This window comes from Ctenopharyngodon idella, chromosome 5 (assembly GCF_019924925.1).
Source record: "Ctenopharyngodon idella isolate HZGC_01 chromosome 5, HZGC01, whole genome shotgun sequence".
Lineage (NCBI taxonomy): Eukaryota > Metazoa > Chordata > Actinopteri > Cypriniformes > Xenocyprididae > Ctenopharyngodon > Ctenopharyngodon idella.
The window spans coordinates 38,565,459-38,579,989 of NC_067224.1; the positions used below are offsets into that span (position 1 = coordinate 38,565,459).

Consider the following 14,531-nt stretch of genomic DNA (forward strand, 5'->3'; position numbering starts at 1 on the left):
AATTCGTTATGATCAATTTATCACTTATTATTGTAAAACTGTGGTAAAACATCGATGCTTGGGTTTTTAAATCTTTAAGTAAACGTTGTTCCAGAGAGGAGCGTGTTACGGGTGGGTTTTAGTGAAGCGCTGCGGAGCTTCTGGCCCGATGGTGGAAATGCAGCGTGATTTTGGGCTCGATGCTACAGGTCCAAAGCTATTAACCTAGCCTGGCCCACTGAAAGCCCTGGCTCGCACTGGCCCGACAGTGGAAAAGCATCTATTGATCTCAATGACGGTGCATGCTGTATGCCTCCTCAGAAGTACATCAGGGCAAAAGAAATCATATTAAACCCGAGTTGTAAATGTAAGTTTTCAGTCTGTATTGAATGCGATTCAATAAAAATGGTCATGGACCACAAAATAACAGCAAGAACGTCTTTCTGTCGAGTCCTCTGCGTGGGCTGCACACAAACAACATACAACATGAACAGTGTGTCCGAATCAAAAACAAATGACTCTTATAAGACTTTTTTTTTAGTGAATAAAAAACATACAGCATTACTAGTGCAGGTGGATTCACAAACGAATGACTCATAAATGAGCTAGTGTAAGCCAGTAAGGGCTGATGCTACCAGCTGCAGTCTTTAGCGTCCTTGTTAGCGTACCCGCCTCACATGCCAGAGACCCTGGTTCGAATCCTGCTCGGAATGGGTTGAGTAGGACCAGTTACATTTGGTGCCATGACCCAGATGGGAGTGAGGTTTAGGGGGGTGAGTGTAATGTAGGCCAGGAAGAGCTGTGTGTGTAAACCTCATTCCCCTGGCCTCGAGGCGTGCTAGCGACTGACGTTAGAGGCTGTGGTCTTTAGCATCCTTGTTAGCATGCCCACCTCCCATGCCGGAGACCCTGGTTTGAATCCTGCTTGGAGCAGGTCGAGTAGGACTGGTTACACTGGTTCTTTTTAGTGAATCAAAAAAAACATACAGCGGGAAGAGTGTGGTCTGAACCACGAACAAATGAGCTGATGAGCTGGTTCGTTGTTTTACCCAACTTATTAGTTTCTAATGAGACATAAATCAGATGTTGAAATAAACTGCTGCTTTTGTCACTCTTCTGCAGAAGATGTTAAGATGTTACATCCAGGGCTTGACATTAACCTGCCAAAAAATTTAATGTCAAGCCCTGGTTACAACGATGCATCGTACAATGGCAGTTAAGCAGTGAGTTATGTCGTTGAACGGGAAACGCACCCCAGAGTGGTTAATGAACCAACATCTGCCAGTTATCTTTCAGTGAGGTTAGGGTGTTGGCTGTTTACAACATCTTCCAGCAAGATAACTACTCATGCTAACCAGCCAACTTTATACTCTGCTTTTGACCCAGCTACACCCTTTAAAGATCTCAGAACTTTCAGTGGCATGTGAATCCTGATCAATTCTGAACGAAACGTGCTTCACCATTTAAAAGACACATGCCATGTACAAAAGTGCTGTGGGAGCTCATCCCAGGGCTTTAAAAAAAATTAGCAAAAGAAGATAATGAATTTCCCGGTACTAGAAATCCACTTCTTGGAAAGAAAGAAAGAAAGAAAGAAAAAAACAACAACATTATCCTAATCCTTAGAAACAGTTTGCTTCATCTCACTGTCTGTATTAGTGATTGGCAGATGCTGTGATGTTCAGAAATCCCACTGTTTTTTTAGTACTATTAGCTATTATTATAAGTTGTATTTTTCCCCCTAGAGCTTTTAGTAGTCTGCAGGGAACCTTTGCCCTGGTTCCTTTGTTCGAGCCCATAATGATCTCCCAAAGGACTAAACCACTGCCTATTCCTTCACAACATGCTTTTGGGATTTCATTTATTTAATTGATTTTTATATTTCTCTTGTTTCATTCAATGGGAATGAAACACGACTCCAGCTCTTCTTTTACATTCATTTCAACAATTTGAATAATATGACCCACTGACACTAGAAAACCACAACAACCATTTTATTCTCAATCACAGCGCACGTGAACCTTTCGCTCATGTTCGCCGGATGCACTTCATTTTATTGCGGTATCAATAGAGACACACCTTGATTGCATGGTTTTGCATAAAGGGAAAGCTTTGGTCAAAGGCTTTTTTTTTTCCTTTTCTTTTTTTTTTTTGAAGACATCTGCAGAAGGCCAACAACAAAGAGGCACGAGTGGAAACATCATAAGAAAATATTTTTATTTCAAATTTACAACAGCTGTGTTCTAGGACTACAACACCACATCGAGTGGAGGAAAGGCAAAACGCGCTGCCTCAGATGTGGAGAATTTTTCTCTTCAGAAAATGAGGTCACCTTGCAGACCTCTGGGCAACACTGGTTGGAAAATTACTTACGAAAACAAAATTGCAGACATATGTCAGAACTCTCTGGCCTTGAGATAAAAAAAGTCAATAGATGCTGTGTCATTGTTAGTGTAGATAGTTCCGGGCAATGCATTGTAGGGAAAGATTTCTCTCTTGCCGTCATATGCTTCGTTTCTCTTCTGAGCAAATCTGCAAAAAAAATCAGCAGAGAGGAGATAAGAGACTTTTGTGAACACTGTGCATATTGTGCAAATCATTGTATAATATTTATTCTTATATTTTTGGTTTGTTTATACATGCATTGTGTTAAATATTCTAAAATAATCATTCACACTAAAATTCATATTCTGTCATCATTTACTCATTCCAAACCCGTAAGACTTTCGTTCATCTTCGGAACACAAATGAAGATATTTTTAATAAAATCTGAGCCAGTTCTATACTCTCTATTGATAGCTTTGCAACTACCACTTTGACAGCTTCAAAAAGTTCATAAAGAGATTGTAAAACTAATCCATGAATTGAGCAGTTTAGTACAAATTTTCTGAAGAGACTTGATTGCTTTATATAATGAACAGATCGAATTTAGGCTTTTACTCACATATAAACATTGATCAGTGAACATAAACAGAAGCTCAACTGTACTTGCTTGACGTGCAAAAACAAACCTGATTGGTTCTTGCAGACGCTCAAACGTGCTGCGTAACATACGAGAATGAACCTCATTGTTTCTCGCACATCAAGCAAACATGCTTGAGCTTCCATTTACCACAACCGATGTGTGAGTTGATGAATGTTTATATGTGAATAAAAGCATTCAGTGTTTGAACGGACTCAGTGATCTTAAAGAAATTAATACTTTTAACCAGCAATGACAAATTAAATTGAGACAGTGATTAAAACAGTGAGGACATATAATGTTACAAAAGTTTTCAAATATATTTTGTTCTTTTGAACTTTCTATTCCTCAAAGCATCCTGATTTTTTTTTTATCAGTTTCCAAAAAAATATTAAGCAGCACAACTGTTTTCAACATTGATAATAATCAGAAATGTTTCTTGAGCAGCAAATCAGCATATTAGAATGATTTCTGAAAGATCATGTGACACTGAACATGAGAAAAGAAGTAGGGTTAGATTTGAAGACTTGATGCAAAAGCCTCTAAGTGCCATCTGAAATTTTTATCAAGCTCGTATGTTTAGGTTCAGTAATTTCACTTTTATGGCAATTAATAGGTCATTTTCATTGCCATTAAAGTGAAATAACTGAACATAAACATACGAGCTTGATAAAAATGCTCATTTTAGAAGAAAATTTCAGATGGCACTTAGAGGGTTTTGCATCTGAAGTCTTCATTTGTTTTTTAATGGTCTTTTTTCTCACTGGGAAGGAAGTTTTGTGTTCTTAAAGTTATAGTATAAATTTTCATTCCTTGTGATGTGACCCCATCAGTTTCTGATCTATTAATATCTGTATTAAGCTTCCACAGAACACCACAAGAACCACAAACAACACCAAGAACATATGAAGACGCACTAACTTGTGCTGTTAAATGTCAGCATCTCCCATGAGCGTTGGAGGAGTATTGGAGCCAAGCGGGTTGAGGAGAAACAGAGAAAGAGAGAGAGAGAGAGACCTTCTTGCCTTCTGCAGGGCTTCAGTACCACTTACAATATCTAAGCTTTGTAAGCCACATAAATACAGCCATTAACAGCCGGTCCTCTCTCTGCTTCATAGATTTACAATGAGTAGAAATAAGATTTTTAATAGATGTAAGTTATCTAAATAAATGTTTTATTGGATATTTAATAAAAATAAAATATTAAATACCTAATAAAAAATAATTTCACCTTTTTCCTTAATTGTTGTGAAAAAAAATTCTATTTTAATCTATGGTCCCATTGTAAGATACAGATACTACATTAATAATTCTTAGAATTTATATATGGATATCTATTTCTCTAGAGAGTTGGTCCTCTTGAAGACAAAAGGCCATGTGCACCAGAGGGATTCATAGCCAGTGCTCAGGGATTTTATGTGGTGCTGTAATACATAAGCCTTTGACTATGAAAAATGGTGTGCATGAAAGATTTGATAATATAGAAAAATTTGTGTCAAAAGACACTTAAAGTGCATTCCATCTATAATCATAAGGAGGTGCAAGGTTAAAATACTGTATGTCTACAGGCTGGTATGTGATGTATTTCAAGCCTTCCTACATCGTATGATAAGCTTTGTGTGAGGAACGCAATGAAATTTCAAGTTGCTTTTGGCTGAAAATCTTTCCCTCCAGAGTAGATCTCAAATGTTATATTGACATACGAGTGTAAACGATGAGGGGTGACTGGATCCAAATGCAGATAAATGGTTTAACAACAATAAATAAAGGAACACAAAACCACAGGAGTACCAGAAGAAAGAAAAAACACAAAGCAAAGAAGAACTGGAACACCCAACTAATCGCCAGAGAAGTCAACCAAGACATAACAAAGCACAAAGGAAAAACAAGGGCTTTTTATACAAGGAATAATACGGAAACAAGACACACCTGAACATAATCAGTGAACTGATCAACAAGAAACTATGGCTGTGCCCGAAAGCTGATAAATACTGCCTCCGCAGGATATATTCTATGCTACCTATGATATCCCACAATCCTGTCTGTTCATTAATTGAGCACAGTTTGTGTGTAAATGTATGTTTTTGACCAACTTTTTTCCACTTTTGATGTCATTTCTATCAAGAAATTACTATTGTAGTGACTGAATATTCGCTTAGTTGACACCATAGCTCTCTCTATTTTGTTGTAGATCATCAAAACTTTATGCTGCCTCAGAAGTCTGTCCGAAATTGTGAGGTACATTCATGCGCAAACACTGCCTGCTAAGCCATTGCCTGATAGGACAGCGAGGCAACAAGTAAACTGCCTAAGCTTTCGGACAGCCCATAAACAGACTGCAAGACTATGGACAGCAAATAGGAAACTAATGAACTAGAACTACAACATAAAAATCCAAAGCAAGACACAGAATGGGAAATATGTGACAACGACATTAGTTCTGAAAATATCCAAAGTTTGATGAGGTGGAATAACACATGATCAGCAACTTTCAGTCTTTTCATCACAGTCTGAATTTCAGTCTGTTCATGACACAAACCTATTGAAATATATTAGAAATGTAGCACATTAATCTCTTTTATGATGCTTTTTTTGTCATATTTGAAGCTCCAGGGGCGAGGCCAGAAATGTTCAAGGGGGTGGGCCTTCATAAAACAGGGTAGGCAAGCGAAGAGTATGAAAATTGCACGCCAAATTACCAACAAAAAATATAACACAGCACAGTTTCAAGTTCAAAGTTTCAAAACAGCATATAACAAAACCTATAAACAGCTATGACAAACAATCAAATGGCATTTACCATTTTCTACCAAGTATAATGACAGTATAAACATTATACAAATTAATGTTTATACTTTTTAACCTTAAACGTTAAATGTTTGTACTTACCTTACATGTCCTCCTGCAATATTAGTCTGAGATGACCAGGCTTCTTGTTAAGCACAGAAATTATTTAATCACAATCAAGTGCCTATGTCCATTTACGTTCAAAGGAATGGCCTGGATTAACTGCTAGATTTGGTTTCTTGTACGGCAGTACAATTGGGATATCCAATTTAGGCTATTTAAACATACACAATGTAACTTCTGGCCCTCTATAGCAGTTAAAAAACAAAACTGCATGCATTTTGCAGAAGAACATTGTTTTGGTTATGCTTCAGCTCTGTTACTGTGCGGATTAATATGATTATCCTACTGCTCATAAAACATTCACTACTAGGCTTAAGAGATACACTATATTGACAAAAGTATTGGGATACCCCTCCAAATCATTGAATTCAGGTGTTCCAATCACTTCCATGGCCACAGGTGTATAAAATCAAGCACCTAGGTGCAGACTGCTTTTTTGTGAAAGAATGGGTCGCTCTCAGGAGCTCAGTGAATTCAAGCGTGGTACCGTGATAAGTCCATTCGTAAAATTTCTTCACTACTAAATATTCCACGGTCAACTGTTAGTGGTATCATAACAAAGTGGAAGCAATTTGGAACCACAGCAACTCAGCCACAAAGTGGTAGGCCACGTAAAATCAGAGCGGGGTCGGCGCATGCTGAGGCGCACAGTGCGCAGAAGTCGGCAACTTTCTGCGTCAATAGCTACAGACCTCCAAACTTCGTGTGGCCTTCAGATTAGTTCAAGAACAGTGCGTAGAGAGCTTCATGGAATGGGTTTCCATGGCCGAGCAGCTGCATCCAAGCCTTACATCACCAAGTGCGATGCAAAGCGTCGGATGCAGTGGTGTAAAGCACGGCACCACTGGACTCTAGAGCAGTGGAGACGTGTTTTCTGGAGTGACGAATCACGCTTCTCTGTCTGGCAATCCGATGGACAAGTCTGGGTTTTGCGGTTGCCAGGAGAACGGTACTTGCCTGACTGCATTGTGCCAAGTGTAAAGTTTGGTGGAGGGGGGATTATGCTGTGGGGTTGTTTTTCAGGGGTTGGGCTTGGCCCCTTAGTTCCAGTGAAAGGAACTCTTAATGCTTCAGCATACCAAGACATTTTGGACAATTTTATGCTCCCAACTTTGTGGGAACAGTTTGGGGATGGCCCCTTCCTGTTCCAACATGACTGCGCACCAGTGCACAAAGCAAGGTCCATAAAGACATGGAGGAGCGAGTTTGGTGTGACTGACCTGCACAGAGTCCTGACCTAAACCCGACAGAACACCTTTGGGATGAATTAGAGCGGAGACTGCGAGCCAGGCCTTCTCGCTAACATCACTGCCTGACCTCACAAATGCGCTTCTTGAAGAATGATCAAAAATTCCCATAAACACACTCTTAAACCTTGTGGAAAGCCTTCCCAGAAGAGTTGAAGCTGTTATAGCTGCAAAGGGTGGGCCAACTCCATATTAAACCCTACAGATTAAGAATGGGATGTCATTAAAGTTCATACGCACGTAAAGGCAGCCATCCCAAAACTTTTGGCAATATAATGTATAATCAGTATAAATGGAAAGAATCTCAAGCTGACTAGCTCGAGACATTACTGTAGCTTTTCCCATTATTAGACATAATACTTCCTTGAAAATAAATTCCAGCGGATGAGGTGACGTCTGTAGGGAGAGCGGCCGGGGAGCGGGACAAGTTCTAAATCAGCACTAAATTATGGTAAGAAAAATGGTCTTAAGCCATCGAAGGCCGATTTAGGTAGCCTAAATGAATAAAAAGGCAGAGGGGAAACATGCAAAAGATAAAGGCATGTATGCAGCTATTCCTCATATCGTAATAATAGTAGGCAAATAATAAAATATAGGGCCTATCACTTATGTTATGCTATGTTGCTTGCTAATATGCTACACATTGTGCAACAATTCATTTTTCTGTCCAACTAGCTTACATAACCAGACAGTAAAATGTGATTTTGTAACATAATGTAACTTTTTTAAACAAACGTGATATCACTCACTTTAATATTTTTACTGTAAAGTTGTGCAGTTTTGGGGCGGTATTTTTTGTTATATACAATTACAAATTTAGGCAAATAAATAAGTATATACATATAAAATAGCAACATTTTTATGGAAAAGCCACTTTAAAAAAGATCTACATTTCGCAATTTCATTCATAGTGATAGACATGAAAAATGTGCCTGGGTTTAGTGGACGACTGCTACCATCTACTGGAAAGCAAACACTTTAAAAAAAAAAAAATTTAAATAACATATCTATCATACATAACATAACATCTAGATGGCTACAGAATTAATCAATGGTTCACATTATAAAATCAATGAAACATTACATTGTGTTGTAAAGAATACTGTTATTAACTGTTCTAATAAATCTTCACTGTGAAGCAACACTTAGGCTACTGTATTTGCACTGAATGAAATGATGATATTTTTGAAAAATACTATTAATTACAAGGCTGTAGAGAACAGTGCACTATTGCAGACTTATATACTGAGGTTTTAATTACATTATTTTAATATAGTCAGTTGGGAATTAAAGTGGGCCGGTCTAAGGCATGAAACTCCAGGGCTGAAAATGAGTCCCACTGACAACAACCATAATGAAACAACCCTTCACAATAGATAATGCTTTACAAGGAATTCTGTTAAAGAGCTACATATAGCAATTTATCTGTTCAATAAAATACCTTACTCACCTGCTGAGTAATTAAAAAATGCCATCTCTGCATCACCTTTACAACTTTTCAAATCCCTTAGTTCTCATCATCTCCGAAAAGCCAAGTCAATGTTGATTCTTGTTTTATTACGAGCTCTGTCACATTATCTTTTTGCCAGCAGACTCTCCTCTGGGAATGAGAAAACTAGGAAACCACCTGCAATTAACCATAGAAACTTGCATTTAATAATTCTTTTAACTAAAAAAAGTTATGGTGCAATACAATGTTTATTATAATTATTATTGTTTATTTAGAAAATAAAATATTCTGGAAAATGGCCAACTTTTGAGTGGGTGGGCCCATAGCTTTTATCACTTTCAGTAGCTACAGGGAAAAGAGCAGAGTTAACATTCCTCAAAACATCTTTCATGTTCCACAGAACAAAGAAAGTCCTAAAGGTCTGAAATAAAATTAAATTCAATCATAGGCCAAATTGTGAGGCATTAATGTAATTTTTTTTTAGTAATATAAAGCACACTTATCAACAATAGATCTAATCTGTTGGCTTTAAGTTTCAACAGGGATAAATTCACCCATATAAAACCACCTTGACATAACTGCATATCTGAAAAGATTCAAATTTCACACATGGAATGGTTTATTCGCACCACTGGTCGCAATGTCAAATATTGGAGCATATCAAGAGAGCGTCTGAAATTCAAATTATCGGGTGCTGATCTGATCCACATGATATCTGCATGTCCTGGAGGGCTTGAGCAGGGAACAAACCGCTCACTGTCATATTGAGGTTACTGTTCAGAGAGGTGTCTCTGTCTGTCTGTCTCTCTCTCTCTGTGTCTGTGTGTGTGTGTGTGTGTGTGTGTGTGTGTGTGTGTGTGTGTGTGTGTGTGTGTCTTTGTTTGTGTTCCCCGTTTAAGACCCCTCCAAGGCTTGAACTGGGGATTGAAACCCCCTCAGCTTGCTAATGGGAAACCACTTTGAAGTACCGTAGATTTATTTAATAAATACCATGGGTCCTATTAAAGAGTGAACCTTTAACCCCATCAAATCCAAAACTGAAAGAAAATTCAATTATTTAATTGTAACCAGCAGCTGTATAATAATCACAGATGTCAGAATCATGTCAATATTCATGATTTTACTCCCTTGAAAAGTGGTTAGTTACTTTTGTTAGTATTACTTCTTAAAAGGGGTAGCTTAATTAGTTGAATTACTTCAAGCTCCCCAACTCTGTTTTGTTTAGCTCCAATTCAATCAAAACTATATTTAGGCCTAAATTTAAGATTTATGCATTTGAATTGCATATAAAACAATCTTGTGCATTCTTTTTGATTGAAGTTGATGCCAATGGAAATGAGTCATCATTTTTATTTTCCTCTGCTTTTATTCTCTCATTCACTGTATCCAACGAGTGGAACTTGTCTAATTTAGCCAGTTATAAAGCTACAACTAAGGCAAGTGCAGTGCCCAGAGCACCAGACATCTCTAGCTGTCCTATTGACAAACTCATTCCAATGCTCTGAAACATTCATAGTAAAAACAAGTGAGCATTAAATAAACATTACTTACCAGAAACATTGTCACATCTTCTTTATTTTCTTATGTCAACAGAAAGGATACAACAGGAAGAGGATACAAGTTCTGTCATGAAACTCTAGATGGCGCAGGCTGATTGGTCCTTAATCTGCTTGCAATCACATCATTCTCTATAGGGCACAGCTGATTGGTTCCTGTTGTATCAGCAGCCAATGAGCTCGCTGCTCAACCTTCAAATACTGGTCAGCATTTGCTGTAGCAGTTGCAGCATGCTTTCAGAAACCCTCCACCTTCCCCAGCTCCACCTGTATGAATCTGCTACGGGTAATTCACGTATGCTATATTATACAGCAGCGTGTCGTGTAAGTCATGTTAGTAACAGCAGCAGCAGCGTAGCAGTTCTATTCCACCAAGACCAAACATATCAACATTGTCCATTTCCATTCCAAAAACTCAAAGGGTTGTCATGACATCACAGAATTACGTTTCTGACCAGTTATCATTGTTGTAGTTTACATGAACAATATATAAATAACTTCATTTCAAGCTTTAAGTGTATATTTGCTGAGCTCAAATATTTATTCCTGTTCCATAGGAGCAAAACAGCATGAGTTCAGTGCAAAACAAGACAGGAGGGCATTCATTGCAGGATTTCCCGAGTTATGCTTCATGAATTGAATTTATCGCCTAAAATTACTGAATTGAAATGACACAACCTTGTCACTCCATTCATCATCTCTTATCCACACTGTCTCTATATTTTTTCTCTCTCTTTCCCGCTTACTGCTACATCTGCTTGTCTTGCCACTTCACATATACAATCAAAATGTGGTTAAATGCAGGACTCTGGATACTAACACACAAGAATAGGTCCAACAGATTCGCTCAATGTTAGTGAGTGAAAACATGCTGCACCTCTGAATGAGGCAACTGCTGTAAATATTGTGTTCTGTATTGCATTTAAGCAATGGCAAATAAAACTAACAAAATTATATTATAATAGCATTTGTTTCTCCATAAAAAAAAGTATCAATGAGCTCAGGAAAATCATTTCAACACATAAAAGTTTCTGAACCTGAACCACAATGCTTATTCTTTGTAAGGTGAATTATGTAGAATCAAGGTGTAAAACCTTATATCGCACTCATGTTGTTTGATACCCGAGTCTTCACGCAGCTCTTTTACATACAATAACAGTTCAATACATTCAAAAGTTTGGGGTTGGTTTTTGAAAGAAGTCACTTATGCTCACCAAGACTGCATTTATTTGATTAAAAATACAGTAAAAACATAAATATTGTGAAATTTCAGCAGCCAGTTCATATTGTAGTTTTAATAGACATCTTATTGATTGTTTGCAATGTCTCCAAATGATCGTCTGAAATGAATGATATGTAATAATTTGGTTCAGTGCTTCTGATACAGTTATCGGTCAGTGTACACACACTCCTGTGTGCAATTGTCTGATGGGCAAATTATCAAGAGTGGTTTTCCATGTTTATTTTGCTTTGTATATTATTATATGAATAATGCAAAAGAGTGACGCAGATGAGCTATAAAACTATGATATTAAATTATGCATGCTAAAAACCTGTACTGCAAGAGACAGGCATGTATTTGGCTAAAGCATGTTTAATAATTACAGTAATCACAGATAAACCTCATACAAACAACGCTTATATCGTGACAGTGAAGTCCACAATAGTACAGCCCTGTGATTTCAGGTTCAGCAGTCAATATGATATATTGATTGCTCTGCCTTTCTAATGCCATTGCAGTTTTATTGCTTCTCACACAAGAAAAATTATTCCCCTTCAGAAAGGCAAATGAAAAATCCTGACACAGAAGATGAAAAGACTCATGCCGTCTGACTGAGTTTGCAGAGTGAGATATGGTCAAATGAGAAGAGAGTGATCGTATTGACTGCCCTGGTGCTAATATAAACTCGGCCTATAATAAAATGTGAATTGAACCCGACTTCTCAACACTTTACGGGTCCCAAGACACTTCATGGGATTATGACTGCAGTTAGAAGTATTGGAAAGAACCTGAGATAAAGCAGGAAGTTTTACGGACAGTTAACTTAAAAGGGTTGATTGTACCTGCAGTGTTTCAACTGAAAACAACACTAATTGAATTTCATTGAACTCCCTTTAACTTCCTTTGGCTTTTCTGAACTGAAGTGGAACCTCAAAAGTGACCGATTTGGAACGCTCTACACAGTGCATCGTACAAATTGCATTCCTCACACAAAATGCAACAGTGTGACATCCTATAAAAATGCACACAGCCTACACAAATATCACATTAAATAGTCACATTTTGCAGCCTGGAATCATAAATCACAACATGTTCGCTCGTTTGGCCAGAGGAGAACCGGCCCCCTGACTGAGCCAAGTTTTTTTTTCTCCATTTCTGTCACTTGATGGAGTTTGGGTTTCTTGCCACTGTCGCCTCTGGCTTGCTTAGCTGGGATTTAAAAGACACTTAATATTCAGTTATATTATGGATTTGACTGCACTGACACTATTGGATGAGAACAAAACTTGGACTGAATTGAGTCCAAGTTACTGTTTTCTGCAGAGCTGCTTTATAGCTGATTCGACTTTCATAATTGACGAATTTTGCAACATTGTTATTGAACTTAACTGAATCAACACTGAACTGACTCGAGCTGAATAACGACACTATTGTCTTCTGTAGAGCTGCTTATAGTGGAATCATTTTATAATTGAACTTTACACAGTTATTGAACTGAATTGAATCAAACCTGAACCGACTTCAGCTGAATAATGATATTTTGATTGTCTTCTGTAGAGCTGCTTTACACGTTCACATCTGAATTTGCGTCATATTTGATTAAGTTTGCATCAATGATCATTATCTTCCTGTTTATTACTGTGAAGCTGATTTGAAACGTCTGTATTATATAAAGCGCTATAGAAACAAAGGTGACTTTACTTGAATTGATTTGAACAATTTCTTATAGTTTATGTTATTTAATGAATTATATTTGCAATCAAATTTGTCTGCCATCCCTTGCCTTATTTTAGGCAAAAGTTGAAATGCACGAAATGCTGTCAAATTAAAGGACTAGTTCACTTCAGAATTAAAATTTCTTGAAAATTTACTCACCCCCACGTCATCCAAGTCGTGCGATGCGCCATGCATTGCGTAATCACGTTGGAAGTCACACGTGACGTAGGCGGAAGTACCGATCCAGAGTCTGCAAAGCGAACGTGCAAAGATTAAGTCAAACGGCCTTTACAAAAAAAAGGGTAAAACAACGATGTTGGACGATTTTGAGGAGAAAATAAGATGGAGTTTTTCGCCCTACCGCTGTACTTCCGCCTACATCACGCGTGACCTTTCTAACATGATTACGTAATGCTTGGCGCATCGCAGAGCTAGTGCAAGATGAGCATTTGTGGTTAAAAAGTATATAAATTTGAATTTTTTATTTTTAGAAAATGACCGATTGTTTCACTAGATAAGACCCTTATTCCTCGTCTGGGATGTGTAGAGTCCTTTGAAGCTGCATTGAAACTGCAATTAGGACCTTCAACCCGTTGTACCCCAGTGAAGTCCACGATATGGAGAAAAATCCTGGAATGTTTTCCTTAATTTCTTTTCGACTGGAAAAGAAAGACATAAACATCTTAGATATCATGGGGCTGAGAAAATTATCAGGAAATTTGAATTCTGAAGTGAACTAATCCTTTAAGTAGCTCACTATTTTTTAATACAGGGCCAGTGTGTGTAGTGCCTCAAAGACATTTATTATTATGAACAGTTGGACCTTTTTTTAATTTATTAAAGACATTATGCCACTTCATTTCAGATTGCATGGCATTTAACCTCATCACACACAGCAATGTCAAAAACGTCACAAATCACAGTAGGAGCCGCTTCCCTGATGGCGTGATCACAATCAATGTGTGAACTGAGGCGAAACAGCCGGGGCGCTTAATAGTAATGCAGTGTTATGTAGTTGTTGTCTTTTTACTTATTAAAACTTCAGCTGAGGGAGGCACATTGAAAAAAATCTCTATATCACGGGTCTTATGAATAAAAGCATTTGATTATAAAATAAAAGTAGCAAAGAAATCAAATGGAAACAAACTGGGCTGAAGGAAATGATTCTCCATAAAGGAGATTCCTAAATGGAATTAGATGATCTAATAATGTAGTTAGATAGTTGAGTTTTTAATGTACTTCATATGCTGTGCAAAGTAGTAACAATGATTCTTCCCAATATTACAATAATAAAGTGAGAGTGAAAAAAAATTTAAGTGACATGTGAAGGCCAAGTATGGTAACCAATACTCAGAATTTGTCCTCTGCATTTAACCCATCCAAGTAGATTAGTAGTAGTGAGTAGTGAACAAACACACTGCAAACTGTGGACACACACCCGGAGCAGTGGGCAGCCATTTTGCTGTGGCAGCCGGGGAGAGATTGGGGG

The 14,531-nt window shown here is 37.7% G+C and overlaps 1 long non-coding RNA gene across 1 annotated transcript in view; it reads right to left on the reverse strand.

The window, feature by feature from the left end:
* Nucleotides 1-2,174: 2,174 nt before the first annotated feature.
* LOC127513599 (uncharacterized) overlaps nt 2,175-14,531 on the reverse strand; it is a 92,569-nt gene continuing 80,212 nt past the window's right edge. Inside the window, exons 6-7 of the long non-coding RNA XR_007930431.1 lie at nt 13,202-13,292; nt 2,175-2,511 (exon numbers count right to left, since the gene is read on the reverse strand). This is a non-coding gene — a long non-coding RNA (uncharacterized LOC127513599). The remainder of the gene's footprint in view (nt 2,512-13,201; nt 13,293-14,531) is intronic.